The following is a 17,019-nucleotide window of genomic DNA, read 5'->3' as shown; positions in this document are numbered from 1 at the left end:
GTGGGACAGTATCAGATAAAGTGTTATGGTGGGATTGAAGGGCAGAGAGGGCAGTGGAGAACTCTCTGAACTGAGAAGAATTCCTAATGGACAATTGAGCGGAGGAACAAAAGGTTGGAAAATCCACCAGAGAGCCATTCACAAAAAGTTGGCTCACGTGAATAATACCTTTATCAATCCACTCTTTCCAAAAAAGAGCCTTGTTTGTGATCTTCAACAAGTGATTATACCATAAAGGGGTAAGAGAGTGTAGATACTGTTGCGAATAAGAGGATTGAAATAAGGAGAGAGAGAGTGCCCTGGAGAGCTTATAAGTAGGTGAAAGAAATCGTTTCTGGGGTTGAGATAAGAGGATAGCAGCCCGATAGGAGAAGGGTGTGAGTTGAGCAAATTCTAAAGCACTCCAAGCAGTACATGAGGAAGAGGGTGGATCTGCAAGAAATGGCCAAATTTGTTTTAATGTGAAAGAGGAATGAAAACGAACGAGATTCGGAAAATTAACGCCTCCAGAGTTTTTGGGCTGTTGAAGACGAGATAAAGATATCCTGGATTTACGGTTATTCCAGAGGAAGCGAACAAGGACGCGATTAATCTGGGTAACGAAATAAGCTGGGAGGGAGATGGGCAACATAAACAAATAGAAATTAATAATGGGGAGAAGCATCATCTTAATAGTCGCTAATCGTCCCCACCAAGATAGAAAAAGGGGAGACCATCGGTCTATCAAAGAGGAGAGCTTGGAGAGGATATCCTTATGATTAATACTCATAGTATCTTTAATAGAAGCAGAGTATAAGATACCCAAGCATTTGATACTTTTAGAATTCAATTCAAAGCCGGAACCCTGAAACATATGTGGAAGACAGTATTTGTTAAGGGGCAGAACTTCAGATTTATCTATATTCAACTTATAACCAGAAACAGGAGAATAATCGGCAAGTAAAGAGAATAGAGTAGGTAAGCAAGTGTCGGGATTTGATATATAAAGTAAAATATCATCAGCATAAGCCTGAATTTAATGTTCAATGATTTGTAAACCACACCAGAGTAGGATGGAGAGCATCACATTTTTTCCAGGAAAGGTTCCAAAGCTAAAAAAAAAAAGGAGGGGGGACAAGGGACAACCTTGTCTGGTACCCCGGTGCAAAGGAAAGTAAGATGACTGAGCTCCGTTGACCCACATTGAGGTCGAGGGGGCAGAATATAATAAGTTTAATGATGTGAGGACTAAAGCCATGCCAACGAAGAGCCCCGAACATGAAATCCCAGTTGACCCAATCAAAGGCTTTTTACGCATCTAGAGTGATAGCAGCTAAAGGGGTCTTCATACTCGATGCAAGATGAAGAATATTAAGGAACGTCCTAGAGTTATCCATAATAGACCTGCCCTTAACAAATCCGGACTGATAAATATTAAGAAGGTCTGGAACAACAGTATTCAAACGAGAGGCCAGAATTGTTGCATCAATTTTACAATCAGTGTTAATTAAAGAAATAGGCCGGTAATTCTTACAAAGAGAGGGATCCTTATCCTTTTTAGGGAGTAGGCACAACATAGCTTGGGTGAAGGAGCCTTTAGACTCACCCACGGAAAGAAAAGAAGAAATCAGAGAGGATAAATGAGGTATGAGATATTGTTTAAATTGAAAATAAAAATGAACAGTGAAACCATTGGGGCAAGGGGACTTATCTTTGGGTAAGAGAGTGATAGCCTGCAGAATTTCCTTATCTGAAATGGGAGCATCCAACGGAGAGAAGTCAAGGTTAATGGGCGAGGACTTGGGAATGCTGGAAAAGAAGGAGTCGATTTGGGAGGGGGACGGGGTAGATTCAGGCGTATATAATGAGGAATAATTATGAACAAAGCAATCAAGAATCTCATCATCCGTACTATGTCGGACCCCGCTAGCATCGGTTATAATCACAATTTTAGATTTCTGCTTCTTAATTTTAAGATAATTTGCGAGAGACCTACCAGCTTTATTACTGCCCGTACATTTTTCAGTTAAATTTTAGCAGGTGATTACAAGCCGAATAGTATGAGAATGTATTAAATTGAATTTTGGCTTGAACGAGAGAAGAAAGAGCATCGGGGGAATTAGACATATAAAAGGTGTGTTCAAGTTCCTTAATTTGTTTAAGAATGGTAGATGATTTAGCAATGGTCTGTTTCCTTTTTCGTGATAAGAAATCAATTATAAAACCTCTGGCAGAGGCCTTGAAGGCATCCCAAACAAAATTAAATTGAGAGGCAGAATTAGGATTTGTGCAGAAGAAATCGTCCATGAAATGTGTGAACTGGTCAATAAATTGTAGATCCAAAAGGAGAGAGTTATTGAAGCGCCAACGGCGGGAGTTGGGAGTAGGCGCGTGAAAATCCATATCTAGGATAACCGGAGCGTGATCCGAAATAAGGATAGAGCTGATTTCTACATTTGTTACAAATTGAAAGGTGTGTTGGGTGAGGAAGATATAATCAATCCGGGAATGAGAGGAGTGAACGGGGGGAAAAAAAGAAAACTCACCGTAGAGGCAGCTGTAGAAGCTTTTGAAGTTTGCGTATGCTCCATTGTGACTGAGGCAGAGGAGCTCAATGCAGAAACAGAGGCGAACACCACACAAAAAAGACCAAAAGACAAAGGAATCGACAAGAGCAGCCGCAAAAAGGTCAAAAATGTCCTTAAAAAAGAAGTAGGAGCATACAGTGTCCAGTAGCAGCACCAGAGAGGCAGCGCAAATAGCGGAATCAATGGCTATTCATAAGAGCCCACTGACGCAGATTACCATAAGAGCTGTAACAATAGAGGCGGAGCCTCCATAAACAAATGAAGGAAAATGACCAAAACTGCAGCATTAGGTGTAAAGCAGAAGAAAAAAAAGAGGCAGATAGTCCATATCCGTAGATGTTATGTTAGAAAAAGCATTTGTTTTAAAAAAAAAAAAAGAATGAGTGAGGAGACGGAATAGAGAAACAAAATGGCGGCCGTAGCAGAGGAGATCGCGTTTTCACCATTTACTCCATGAAAACAAGGGTAATATGAGCAGCCGGCATACCCATCAGTAGGGGGGCATTTCCGACGTCCGAATCAGTGGTTTATTGCGGGATACGCTGATCGGAAGCAGGTCCTTCGTCTCCATAGCGCCGCCGAAGTTGCGGAGCTCAGGGAGGGGCGGCCATCATAGCCGCCGCGTCGCGCGCTCTCCCGAGCAGTACCATTTCTAAGATGATAAAAGCTCACCAAATGAGAGAAAAAATTCCCCTCCTCTCCCCCACATGCAACCAGCCTAGCCTGACTGAAGCCCCCCCCCTTTGTTTACTATGACAGCAGAAGGCATGTGTCCTTCACCAAGCTTTGCAAACTGTATTTCGGGAACTCACATTGGCTGAGGCAAGGGCTAGGGTTATTTGACAGGGTTGATGGGTCATCTTGTGTAGAAGCTGATATGCTGCCTTTTTATGGTAGGTATAAAGGTATGGACGTATTGTTGATGAGCAGCTTTTGCCACCATTGTGCCCACAGGTGTTTATGTAAATGTTCAGTATTTGTAAAACGTGAACAATCACCCGAGAGTGTCAAGGCGCTGGGGGCCGTCTGGAAGTTTAAGCAAGCTATTGGCCACAGTCACATGGTGCTGGGCTGATCTGCCGCCGTTACCGGGGATCGGACTGTGAGCCCCTGGGTTCCAGAAATGTCGCCTTGGCCGCTGCGCCACACCTCTTCCCTAGTTGAGACCATAGACTTGCATGTTAATATGTTGATGATCTAGGTGTCTGTTCTGTCCTGGCCTGTCTCTCAGGCCTAGGTTTTGCCTTCACAGATTAGTTAGTGCCCCTGTGCCCTTTTGTCCAACTATCACCTGCCTTAGGTAGTGTTCCCCTATGTCTCTGTTTCTTCATCTCCAAAGGCCAGTGTTACACTGTTAGTATGTCAGTGTCAGTCACAATGTCTTTCTATCAAAGCCCCTCAATCAGAGTCCAGTTTTTATTGTCCTAATGCCCACATGTGTCTCTTTGCGAGTGTTTTGAGAGTTGTAAGTGTGTCCCAGTGCCTATATCCCCATATCAATATCACCATTCCAATATCATTTTTCACTGGTGAATTTACCTGTTCTAGTGTCAGTGCCTCCCTGTATCTATGACTTTGTCCCAATAGCAGTGATGGAACTCCCAAAGTCTGTGCTAGTGTTCCAGTGATGGTATTGATAGCCCTGTGTTTCTAGGCCAATGTATTCTTATCAATGCTCTTTTGTCAGTGTTCCAGTGTCACTGTCCCTGTGTCAATGTGCCTCCTATCGGTAATCATGTGCAGGTGTTCATGCCCCAGTGTCTGTGTCCACCTTCAGAGTTTCCCTATGTCAGTCACAGACGCCGGTTCATCAAAATGCTTGGGGTAGCAGAATCAACATTAAGTGCCCTGTGAACACCTAATGGCATCACATTAAGTGACATCATATCATTTTAGATCGTTGGAAGAAATATCATGTTATCTGTAACCTTTTTCGCAGTACCGGAAGTGACATTGCTGAAGCTAAACATACCTACAATAAGTGATCATGATAAAAGCATACTAAAGTAGTTAAATGTGTGCTTGTGGCTCCTGCCGACCTGTAAGCATCATTCCCTCTGTGGCCCATATGCAGCTAACCTCCATCATCAATGTGCACCTCATTTTTAGGTTTCGCCTGTACATCGCTTACGCTGTGCTTGTGAAATCAATTGTTTTTAATATAAATCTTAAAAGGGACTTACATCCCTCTCACTTTCCTGGCTTTTTATTGGTTCCTATGCTTACCACTTCCTTTTCCTCCATTTCTCCATAATGGAGGAGCAGCCCCTGCACATGGTCACTGTCAGACACCTATTCTTCTTAACACACACCTTTTACTAATACAAACACAGCCAAACACACATTCCTAGAACAAAAATACAGATGTACATACCTTAATCACACAGCTAGTTAGATAGGTCTAGACACACATTTTGAAGAAAACAGCAAGGCACAGTTTCCAAACACACATTTGTTACTAACTCTGTCAAGATGCTACTCCTAACACAGGCATAGTAAAACATATACTTCAAACACACACCAAAGGCACATAAAAAGGGTTACAAGCAGCAAGGCAGGAGTCACAAGCTGAAGTCTAGAGTTCACAGCTGCAACCCCTGGCGACCCCTACATGATATCCCTTGTGTCTGTGATGGTGCTCTAGTGCCAGCAACCCACTTTCAGTGCCTATATGCTTGTGTGTCAAATCAAGCATTCCTGTGTCAGTGTTTCAGCGCTAGTGTAAATGTCTCAGCATTAATGTGTGCATGGATATCCCAGTGATCCTAGGTTAGTGTCACCAGTGGTAGTGCCTATCTGCGTGTGTTGCTGTGTTCGTCACACTGACATACAGCGTTTTGGGTCTACCTCCACATTACGATGCAGGCGGTCCTACCCTAAAATCGCGTAGGGCAGACTGACACCTCTGACAGGATCTACGGACCCTATTGGGGCAGCGGTCGGAATCATGATCCTGAATGGAAGCGGTGCCTGCTCAGTCACAGCCGTCAGGATTACAATGTCCCTTTCCGAATGCCTTTTTATGGCGTCCCACTGCCATGAATAGGCCGATAGAAACAGACTTTGGGGGTCCCAAATAGGGCCCCTGTAATCCATGGGCCACTGCTAAGTGGCCAGGGGCCAAATGATGCCTGACACAAGTTGCATGGATGTTTGTAAATGTCCTTTTCCTACTGCGGCTTGTGCTGTGGCCCCTTTCCTGGTTGCCGTACAAGCTGCAGTCGAAAAATGCATTTTCCGACCGCCTCCAGGGCGATCTAATCAAAATATGGTAGGTGGGACCACCGACTACTTGTCGGCTGTTCCCACTCCCACGGCAATAGCAGTCGGACGCTTTTTCGACTGCCATCGTAATGTGCCCCATACTCTTGTCTTAAACAATATTAAAGTTGAGGATGAGCTTGGCTGCCCTCTAAGCAATTTTTTGTGCGAAAAACTAAAGCCACAAAGGGCAGGGGTGGAGAAATTGATGACGATCCCAGTTTGCCACAGCAGATGATGTGATGTGATGCACAACGATCTCTGCATGAAGAGCAAGAAGGCTGGGCACCCCTCCTCCATGTGACTCCTCCTCCTTCCATAGCACTTATTGATGCGGAAGCGAAATATTACGCATCCCTGGTGTTAGCTGATCTTGCTCAATGGTCCGAAGACAATAATAAAATTCCGATAAATCAGACAGGATTTCGCCGTGGCATGGGTACTGCAGCAAATACAATGGCGCTAAGCTTAATAGCGGAAAAAAGCCTTCAAAATCATCAGGCACTCTACACCTGTTTCATAGACTTTAAGGCGGCGTTCGACCGGGTTAGTAGGCATCTACTCTGGTCAAAACTGAAGCAGCAGGGCCTGCCGGATTCAATCCTAATTCCTATAATGGATCTGTACACTAACACCTGGATGCAGATAAAGATTGACAACGGAAAGCGGCTAACTCGGAAGATCAGCACTTATGATGGTCTCAAACAAGGCTGCGTTCTGGCCCCACATCTTTTCAACTTATTCATGGCTGACATGTCAACAAGGCTAGACAAGATCAATGCTCACCCACCGCGGCTGGGAAACCTACGTTTAACACACTTATCCTATGCAGACGATGTGGTCCTACTTAGCCAGACCAAAATAGGCCTACAGCGTCTCCTACATGAACTGACCGGTTACACAAAACAGAACCTGCTAGAAATAAACAATAAAAAAACAAAGATCATGGTAATAACAAGATGCCGCAAGCCTCCACCTATCCTGGAAATAAATAACAACAAATTAGAAGTAGTGGAAAGCTATAAGTACTTGGGGATCCCACTGGACAAGCGCCTCAATTTCTCTACACATCTCAATGCCATGGAAAAGAAGAGCACTGCCTTGTTGCACGCCTTTAGTACCCTAGCCACCAAACTTAAAGGCCCTCTATCTAACCCTCTATTAACCGCAATGAAAGCCAAGCTACTTCCAACTATAGCGTACGGAAGCGTGTTACACCACGGAAAGAGCGCACACCTAATAGACAACATTCAAACAAAAGTCTACAAGCGCGTATTTGGTCTACCACACAACGCATCACCTGCGCAAGTGCGACTCGAATTCGGCCTTCAGTCTCAAGTACTGCTGAAAAAATATGAGACTGTTAAATTTTGGTATGGCATCTGGATGAACCTAGACAATGAGGTCTACCGTGCAATGTGGGAATCAATACATAACAGCCCGAATTCCCAGTATGCCAAATACCTACGACAATCCATTGAAACCCCTGAACTAGCAGCACTTTGGGAAACCAAGCTTCCTGTACCAACGTTCAAACAGGCAGTAAAGAAGGCAGCCAACAGGCACTCATTGCTTAATGACAAGCTAGCCCTGAGCCATCGCTCACATGCCTGGATGACCATACAATCATATAAAAAGTCCATGCCAGCAGCCTACCTGGAACTCGCATTCTCATCACATATCAAACATAAATACCTTTGCCTAAGGATGGGGAACCTGCCGACCAATGCCGATCAACCCAATTGGAGAACCCCAGTGACCAAGGAGTGCGACCTATGTGGCGCAGCAAAACAAGATTTCATTCACTTGATCTGCATTTGTCCCGCACTGGACCAGGAACGCAGGAACAGGCTAAAAGCGAAGTTTGTACAATATGGTATTCGCACTTGTCGTTCCGCGATCATACAAGTCCTGTGTTCCAGAGACCCACAGTTGATCTGCAGAGCAGTTAAATTCATCACCATCTTTGAGGAAAAGAGAGGAACTTTGGTAAAGATCCAATCCATACCCTGAACATATAATACTTGTGTAACCATTCCCTCTGTAACTGTCTCCTGAACTTTAAACGTCATCTTTTTTTACTTAATTTTAACTTCTAATTCTGTATGTACCTCCAGTTTAGTTTTATTACTCCTTGTTCTTAATATTACGGCATTTTATTTTTTGTAATGGTTTTTACTAACTATACAAATAAAGAAATTCACTCACTCACTCCTCCTTCCAGCTTTATGAAGTCGCAGAGCATGCATCCTGGCTGCCTGGCAAAGAGACCTTCACTGTGAATGACTGGGCACTGAAAAACTGGAGATGGGCAACAGAGACCTCCCAAGAGTAGATTTGGTGAGGAGCTGCAGTTAAAAACACACAGGTAGTAAGGAACAACTCTGTCTACTCCCAACGCATAAAAATGGAGGAACGGTAAATTAAATACCAACACTGAGTGAAGATTTTGAGGGCAAAAATAAAACGGATATAAAAAATACTTTCAATTTGACATGTTAGCGAAGACAAAAAATTGACATGTATGAAGCAGAAAAAATGACATGTTAGCGAAAACAAAAAATTGACATGTATGAAGCAGAAAAAATACTTTAAGTACCCCGGCGCCTGAGAGTTTTTCTTATGGTCTTGCTAGACAGCACAGCTGTCGCCAGACAATTATGTGAGTATGATTAAAGAAGGGCTTTGGCTCCGCCCACATGTTGGGAGTCAGGAGTATATGTTTTGACTGGGCATAAATTGTGTGCTTCTTCCCAATCAAAACAATACCCTTCACACAGCTGTGAATATTTTGTTTATTTATCCAGCCGGCTGAGCTTGAATTTTCAGGGGCACACACATGATATTGTAATGCTGTAAAAGTGTTTTAGATAACTAGTTTATTTATGGTGTTTGTCTATCTCTGGCAGCAGCACAGATGGGAGGAGGGCAGAAAATAACCTATGTGGACTTGTAGGTCTGGCTAGACAGTGCAACCCTCATCTAACCTTTCAACATACACCATTATTTTTTAACATCTCTTTCTTTGCTGCAACATAAATATATATTATCTCACATGATATTAACTTGTAATTTTTTACATTACCATACAATATTCCTTTAAATCCAGACCATTCGGCATTCCCAATGCTTGTTTGAAAATTATAAAAGGCACAAAAAACAAACATGACACATCTATACTAACTAAACTTAAAGAGGCCCAAAAAGAAAAAGGGAAAAGGATGCTCCCAATTGGGAACATCAGTTAAGGCAAATATAGGACCTGGATGTAACAGACAATACACATCTAACTGAAAGGCGGTAGAAGGGGTTGTGAAGAGCATAACGTACAATATCACATGGAGGGCTACTGATCATTGAGATCGCACCAAGGAAACTTCTAACCCCTCACCCCATATGCAAACTAAGCATTACACTTAAGAAGAAGTAATATTCCACCTTTGAATTGGAAAAAAGACATAGCCAAGCAACAGCCCTATTCTGTCCTACACCAGATGCTTGCAACACAATAAAATGTATTACATGAAACTAACTACTACCACTAGCCCTTAAAACTAAACTAAATACTCAGAAACATTTAACTCAATGCTAGAATACCATGCAAGAAACATAAATACTACTAAACCCTTGTGGCTGCTCATCTTCACAAAGGTGAATAGAGAAGTGAGAAAATGCCCCTTACTCCGTGTTCAGTCCCATTTCTTTGTTCAATTTTATTGCTGCTCTTTCTGGGATAATGTTTTCTAGCCTCAAGTGTGGGTGCTTCTGACCCCTAAATGAAGAATTTGGCTAATCACTGACTGGCTTATTTATCTTTAATATTAGGCCATAGTATATGGTGTAGAAACTTCAGCCATGGCATGGAAAGTTAAATGTCACTAATGGCCTGCAGCACTTATTATGCAAATCTAATGTGAAAAAGAAAAGCATGACCTCAGGCCTAGCCATGTAGGCCTTGTACTCCATAAGGCGAGGTGCTTGGTATTTAAAGTCGGATGTGTATACAATTTATGTTACCTTGTCCCTACAGTGACAGAGTCCTAAAAACTATTTTCAGTGCTAGCTGTCCTATGTAGAAAACCAGAGCACAGAATAAAATACTGGTACTGCTAACTCAGGAATGGGATAAGCCAGAAATATAATTGAACAACTATTTTTTATGAGTTATTAATGATTCAAATCAATGGTGAAGTGGGATTTTTAATGAATACTAAGGAAAAATTACTTTTTAAAAGCTACCCTTTACCTGTATAAATTACAATAGCCTTAATAGCATAAGCTGCTGTCATCTCCCAGCATGTGATCAAGCTCAAGAATAGGTGTGCAATGCCTCATAGGATCAAACAATAGGGTGCCCTGAATGGGCATAGATCATTTCTCTGAACCACACAGAATAATAGACTTTGGCCATCCTGTACGCACTACACTGTCAAAGCCTGCTTAACAGGTTTATATGTAACAAGTCCATATGTAACACTTGAGAGACACTTGATAGGGAGATAACAGGATGCCAAAACAATTCTTGTGGGTTCCATGTCTGGCTGCTGATGGGTCTTGCTTTTGTCCTACCAGGCTTCTGTCTCATAAATTGTTGTGAGTACAGTGCCTGCTTCAAACAGGATTGTTCTATTAGTTGTGGGAGGACACTGATGATTTCCATTTACACTCTCACATACACCCTCAGCACTCAGAGCCAAAGTTTAGTGTGGCCGAAGACTTTCACCATGCTAAAAATACCCTGGCATTTGGCATTTTGTGCCTGTTTACAGCAAGGCAAATAGGAATAATTGTGGGTAGGTGTGCCCCATTGGTTAGGGAGCTTATTCCTCATTCGGTTTTCAGATTGCAACACCATATCTAGCACAATTCTTAAAACATGGATGGACACTGATGGGCAATATATTTAGCAAAAATATAATGACTGGGCTATGTTGAGAACCATACTAGAAGATCACAAGATCCTGGGCATATGGGGCTCACCAACCTATTAGACAAAGAATACACCTGCTTATCATTTGCACATGGTACGCCAGTGGTATACTATCTCTAAAACATTGCCCCCCAATGCACATGTACCTTTATGATTTGGAGAATGTAGATTTTCCTAGTTATTATGACGGAAAGTCTTAATTTTTATTAAAGAGAGTATTATGCTTTTCCTTATCTTGCTTTATTACACAGCAGCCAAGATAAGTGAAACACTACAGTTCCCAGGGGGCCAAGCAACAGGCTGGCCAATGGGTACGGAGAAAAAACGGCATAACTGACCAATGATAGACAAGCATAGTAATAAAGGTCACCACTGACTGCGCAGCTTGCTCTCTTCGCTGGCGAGCAGATCAGAGAATGTCAGAAAACAAAGGATATATTGCAGCAACGAGAGAAAACGCCAAAGTCCATGAACAAACTCCTTGAATCAGAAGAAACCATGTGGAACGTTCAACTGGAATACTTGAAGGAGGATCCGGGTTGCCAGGGAAGGAGGTCCTCTGGTGAGAAGCTCGAAGCTGATAAAGAGAGGTCTTCTTACGATGAAGCTGGAGGCAGGGCTGGATTTGCTAGAGGAAGGGAGAACACAAGAGATTAGTGGTGTTGCAGCGGGATAATACTCGCCTCCGTGTCTTTAATAAAATTAAGACTTTCCATCATGATAACTAGGAAAATCTACATTTTTTTGGGCAAGACCGGAGGCTCCTATTATGCTTGTTTAAAGCATGTCAATTACAACAGAAGCTACAGTATTAATTGGTTTGTAATAAAACATACGAAAAACATTGTCATTTGACCAGTCTGCTGATCTCAGAATATCCTCCAGATGGGAGCCTGCCCAAAAGGCCTTGGAGGCCATGGCTCCACTGGTGGAATGAGCTCCAAAAACGGAGACATCAATGCCCGCGACATGACCCAGCGAACCCAACGGGCGAGGGTAGGAGAGGAGACAGGCAGGTGGAATTTGCAGAAAGAAATAAGGAGTTAGGAATGAGAAGGCGTTCTGAGATCAGAAGTCCGTTGTTCATAGACTTTTAAACATTGTCCAACATATAGTTTGGGATGAGAAGGGAAATATGGGTAGAAAACAGAATCCAAATGAGTTTTTGTCCGTCTGTGAATCTGGAACACAACACCTGTGGGAGAAAATTGGCGATAAGAAATATCTAACGCTCTAACATCAGAGACACATTTGATAGAAACTAAGAAAAGCAACATTGTGAGTTTGGCAGACAACATATTCTGAGAGAGGGCAGAATTATCTGGCCAATCTGAAAACAGTTTTAGAACAACAGAAACATCCCATAAAGAAGAATACTTAGCCAACTGAGGTTTGGTACAGCGAACTCCTTTTAGTAAAGGGCAGTTTAGAGGATGGGAGCCAACTGGTTTGCTATCAACAGGCGCATGGTTGAGAGAAATCGCTGAACGGTAAAGATTTATAGTGCAATAGGACTTACCTGCACTGGCTTCTGAAGCCAGAAAATTGACAACAAAATTTAGAGGGGCTGAAAGGGAATCGATGTTCCTTTCCAGACACCAGCTTGCCAAAGAGACCAGGCGGATTTATAGGCCTTGGAAGTCCTGGGAGCCCAGGCTTGGCTAATGAAGAGCGCAGCTTCTTGTGAAATGAGGACGTCAGAATTGACAATCCGGAAATTTTCCAGGCCGACAGAATCAGAGTGTTGTCCAGAATTAAATTGTGACGGGCACCCTGGGGCTTCAAGAGTAGATTGTCGCAAGATGGTAGAAGTACTGGAAAATCCACTGACATTTCTAGAAGAGAAGGGAACCATATTTGGGATTGCCAGAAGGGGGCCACAAGGACCAAAGAGGCCGACTGCCGGCGTACCTGAGCAAGAACTCTGCTGATCATGAGGAAAGGAGGGAAGGCATAGTTGAGATGGCGAGAACAGTCCTGGAGGAAAGCATCCGTTGCTAAGGCTAACGGATCCAGTCGCCAACTGAAGAAGTGGGGAACTGAGAGTTGAGGCGGGATGCAAAGAGATCTATGGAAAAAGGACCCCATAGTTGAGAGAGAGAAAGGAATAAAGACGGAAGCAACTTCCAGTTGCTGGAGTCTCGGAGAAAGAGTGAATGCCAATCCGTTACTGAATTGAGATCTCCGGGAAGATATTCCGCTGTCAAGGAAAGTTGGTTCGACAGACAAAATTCCCAAAGACTTTTTGCCAGCTCCGCCAGAGGTTTGGATTTGGTACCGCCTAGGTGGTTTATGTAACGGACCGCAGAAACATTGTCCATTCGAAGCAGAATGAAATAGCGGATCCTGTTTTTGGAGAGGCTTTGGATCGCAAAGGAACCAGCAAGCATCTCTAAACAATTGATGTGCAATTTGGACTCCAGTAGAGACCATGTACCTCCAGTCGATATTTGACCCCACCAGGCGCCCCAACCCGACAGGCTGGCATCAGATTCTCATACAAGATCTGGGGCCGAAGCGAAGATAGTGCGACCGTTCCACGCATCTAAATGGTCTGTCCACCATTGAAGTTCGTCGAGGGACTCTGGATCCAAAGCGATAAGATCGGCGAGGGCAGACCTTGGCGTAGATGTTTGATCTTTAAGCGCTGAAGAGCACAATAGTGAAGAGGGCCTGGAAAAATGGCCTGGATGAAAGAGGAAAGCAGACTCACGATCCTTGCCAAGGAGCGAAGAGAGATAAGAGATGTTTCGAGGACTTTGGCGATCTCCGCCTTGATTGTTGAAACTTTGGCCTGAGGGAGACGGAAAGAAGCTGCAGGGGAGTCTACCATGAACCCCAAGAATTCCATGTTCTGTGACGGGATAAGAGACAATTTTTCGGTATTGCTGAGAAAACCGAGATCCAGCAGAAGACTCTGGGTCACTTGTGGATCGGATAAGAGAAGCTGTTTGTCCGAATTCATGAGGTGAATGTCATCCAGCTAGATGATGAGTCTAATGCTGAGTGACGGAAGGAAGGCCACCACAGGTTTGAGGAGTTTTGTAAAGCACCAGGGTGCTGAAGATAGACCGAAAGGAAGAGAAGTAAACCTGTATGTCACTCCTGACCACTGAAATTGCAGAAATTTTGAGTGGAAGGGGTGAATGGGAACAGTGAGGTAGGCATCCTGAAGGTCCAGACGGACCATCCAATCGTTGGGACGGAGAGTGTCCCGAAGATGGAGAATAGTTTCCATCTTGAAGTGGCGATATACCACGAATTGGTTGAACCGTCTTAAGTTTATCACTGGGCGCAGCTTCTTGTTTTTCTTTTGGACCAGAAAAATGGAGCTGAGAAAGCCTGAGGAGTCGAAGTGAGAAATTTGAATGGCTTGTTTTTGAAGAAGACTGCGAATCTCATTGGAGATTAGGAGGCCATGTCTGAGGAAAAAAACAGAGGAGGAGGACGAGAAGGCTGGAAAGGCGGAGAGTAGAGCTCTATAAGATAACCTTGGACTGTGTTGAGAACCTATGGGTCTGAGGAAATCGTTTGCCATTTGGGTAGCAAAAATCTCAACCGACCCCCTACGGGAGGAGGGGGGAGAAAGCTCACCTTGTTGGTTGGAGTTGTTGTTCCGGAAGTTCTTCTGACCTCTGCTGCAGAAACCTCTACCCCACTGAGGGTAGAACTGTGGTTTGTAGTCCTGGGAAGCAGTGTACGAGCCTCTGGAGCCTTGGTTGTTGCTGTAAGGACGGCCGGAAGAGCGACCCCTGCCTCTGCCGGCCCGTCCAAAAACCCGAGGGGCGAAAACTTTTTTGATAGACTGCTGAGCCTTATCTAAAGATGCAAATGTAGAAACAAACCTACTAAGATTGCGTATAAGGTTCTCACCAAAGAGGAGACCAATCGCTTTGGCACCAGGGTCCAAAGGAGCAAGATTGGCCAATTTTGGATCTAGCTTAATAAGGAGGCCTTTGCGCCGTTCATGAGTAATGGCCGCATTAGCATTGCATAACAAGCAAAAGGCACGTTGCACCCACATTGGCAGCGATGTATTGCCCCACATGGTAAGCGGGAAGCCATTCTGTAGAATTGGGATGACGAATGGAGGAAGGGTCAAACATCGGAAGTCCTTCGGCATCAAATACAGGCTCAAAAGAAAAAGAATCAGTTTTTGCTTTTTTAGAGGGGGGGTCAACGTAATCAAAAACAGCAAATAAATCATCTGCGTCAGGAATGTCATCATCATCGTCAGTGTCCAAGATGGTGGAAATGACCAACTTCTGTTTAGGGGACTCTGCGTGCTTAACTTTTTGTTTTCTGTTGCCCTCGGTACCAACAAACCCCTCCATAGAAGGAGGCCTGGGAGGAGCCCTGTCCTCAATCAAGTGCAAGAAAACCTCGCTAGTCAATCCAGACGCAGGATTAGAAGCACGTGAAACAGAAGAGGCCACCTTTCTTTTTCTGCTATCCCCCGCAGATTGGGCCACAGACTTGGACACAAGATTTATCATCCTATTTTCCATGGACTTGGAAATTTTCCTCATAGAGACTTCAACTACAGTCTCAACAGAATTATTAATAAATTTCCTGAGGTCTTTCCTGAAGGCTTCGCCTTCCTCATTATTTTGCATAGGCTCTGGAGAGCTTTCCATTGTGAAAAGGCTGGAATTGGAGCAGGAGGCAGGCGAGGGTTAATAGGAAAGGCAGGGGGAGTGGCCAGTCGTCTCGAAGGCAGAGCCGGGGGAATGCCCAGCAGAAGGAAGCTTCGGCAGAGAAAGGCGAAGGCTCCGGGCAGCAGAGGAAATGAAAAACTGAAAGCCCGGGTGAAAAGAACTCAAAGGGATCCCAAAATGTGAAGAAAACGCTTGCGTCACTGAACTGAAGCAGGTGAGAGCCGAGCGTAGAGAGGGAAACGCGTGCGACGCGCGCGGGCGGCAGGAACGAAGAACAGGAACCGGGAGGAGGGGGGGGCAGAATACGAGTGGCACAGAACGCCTAAAGCGGGCAACAGGCTACGGAAAGGAGCGCCGGAGTCGCGGGGTAGCTGAAAGGCACAATAAAATTGCAATATTACCAAAGGCTAGCGAAAATAAAACACATAACCATAAGCAAATGCAATAAAAATAACGAGCATAAAGATAAAGGCACTTATCTGACTGCAAGCAGCAAGAAAAGAGGAAGCTGCGCAGTCAGTGGCGAACTTTATTACTATGCTTATCTATCATTGGTCAGTTATGCCGTTTTTTCTCCATTCCCATTGGCCAGCCTGTTGCTTGGCCCCCTGGGAACTGTAGTGTTTCACTTATCTTGGCTGCTGTGTAATAAAGCAAGATAAGGAAAAGCATAATAGGAGCCTCCGGTCTTGCTATAAAATTTCCCTTTTGACAGCACACATCCAACCAATAGTGGAATGGAGAATTGGTCTACCAATTAGGAAGTTATGAAGGAGGAACATATCCCATTTTAAGCTCTTTGAGGTAAAGGCCAATGTATTTAAGACAACAAAGGTTCTTTTGACTCTCCACAAACCCAATGAGCAGCCAAAAAGGCAACAACTGGGGGTAGGTCATGAGGGATGCAGCCATTGCACATAAAAATAAGAAAAACAAATTGAAATAGTAAGGGGAATTTAAAATATAGCGACAAATATATGTGACAAACCCCAGTATTGCCAATTGGAGGAAATTAGACTTGTCAAAATCAGCACTCTGTACACTCCATACCTCTAAGGTAGAATATTTATTTAACCATCCTAAAACCTTACACTATGATCAATTGGAAAAAAGCGGGTAGACTATTGGTGGCCCAAATGAGACAGAGAGACGTGACAGTAACTGTCCTGGCTGTACATAAAGACAATGGAAAACTATCATGCTTCCCTCACAAGGTAGCAGACACTTTTGTAATCTATTACAAAAACCTCTATAAATCAGAATCCATTAACGATCTTGAGACGGAAGAGCATTTCTTTAGGCACCTTCCAATTCCAAAATGAACACCAGACAGGAGAGTCATACTAGGAGTGGCCATATCAAAATAGGAGATATTGAATGTTCATATCAGATTTTCCAGATAATAAAGGGCCAAATGAAGATTGATTCCCTTGCAAATTGTATAGATGGAGCAAAAAGGATATAGTAAACATAAAACACAAGGGTTATAGAAAAGCAGAAGAAAAATTATTCCTTTGGGCCATTTCAACAAATCCTTGATTTGTTTCTGTACTCCCCAAATCAAATAGGGGTCCACATCACTCCATCAGTTATTATCCTTTAT

This window comes from Lissotriton vulgaris, chromosome 10 (genome assembly GCF_964263255.1).
Source record: "Lissotriton vulgaris chromosome 10, aLisVul1.2, whole genome shotgun sequence".
Taxonomy (NCBI): Eukaryota; Metazoa; Chordata; class Amphibia; order Caudata; family Salamandridae; genus Lissotriton; species Lissotriton vulgaris.
Note: the sequence above shows the minus strand (reverse complement) of the source record.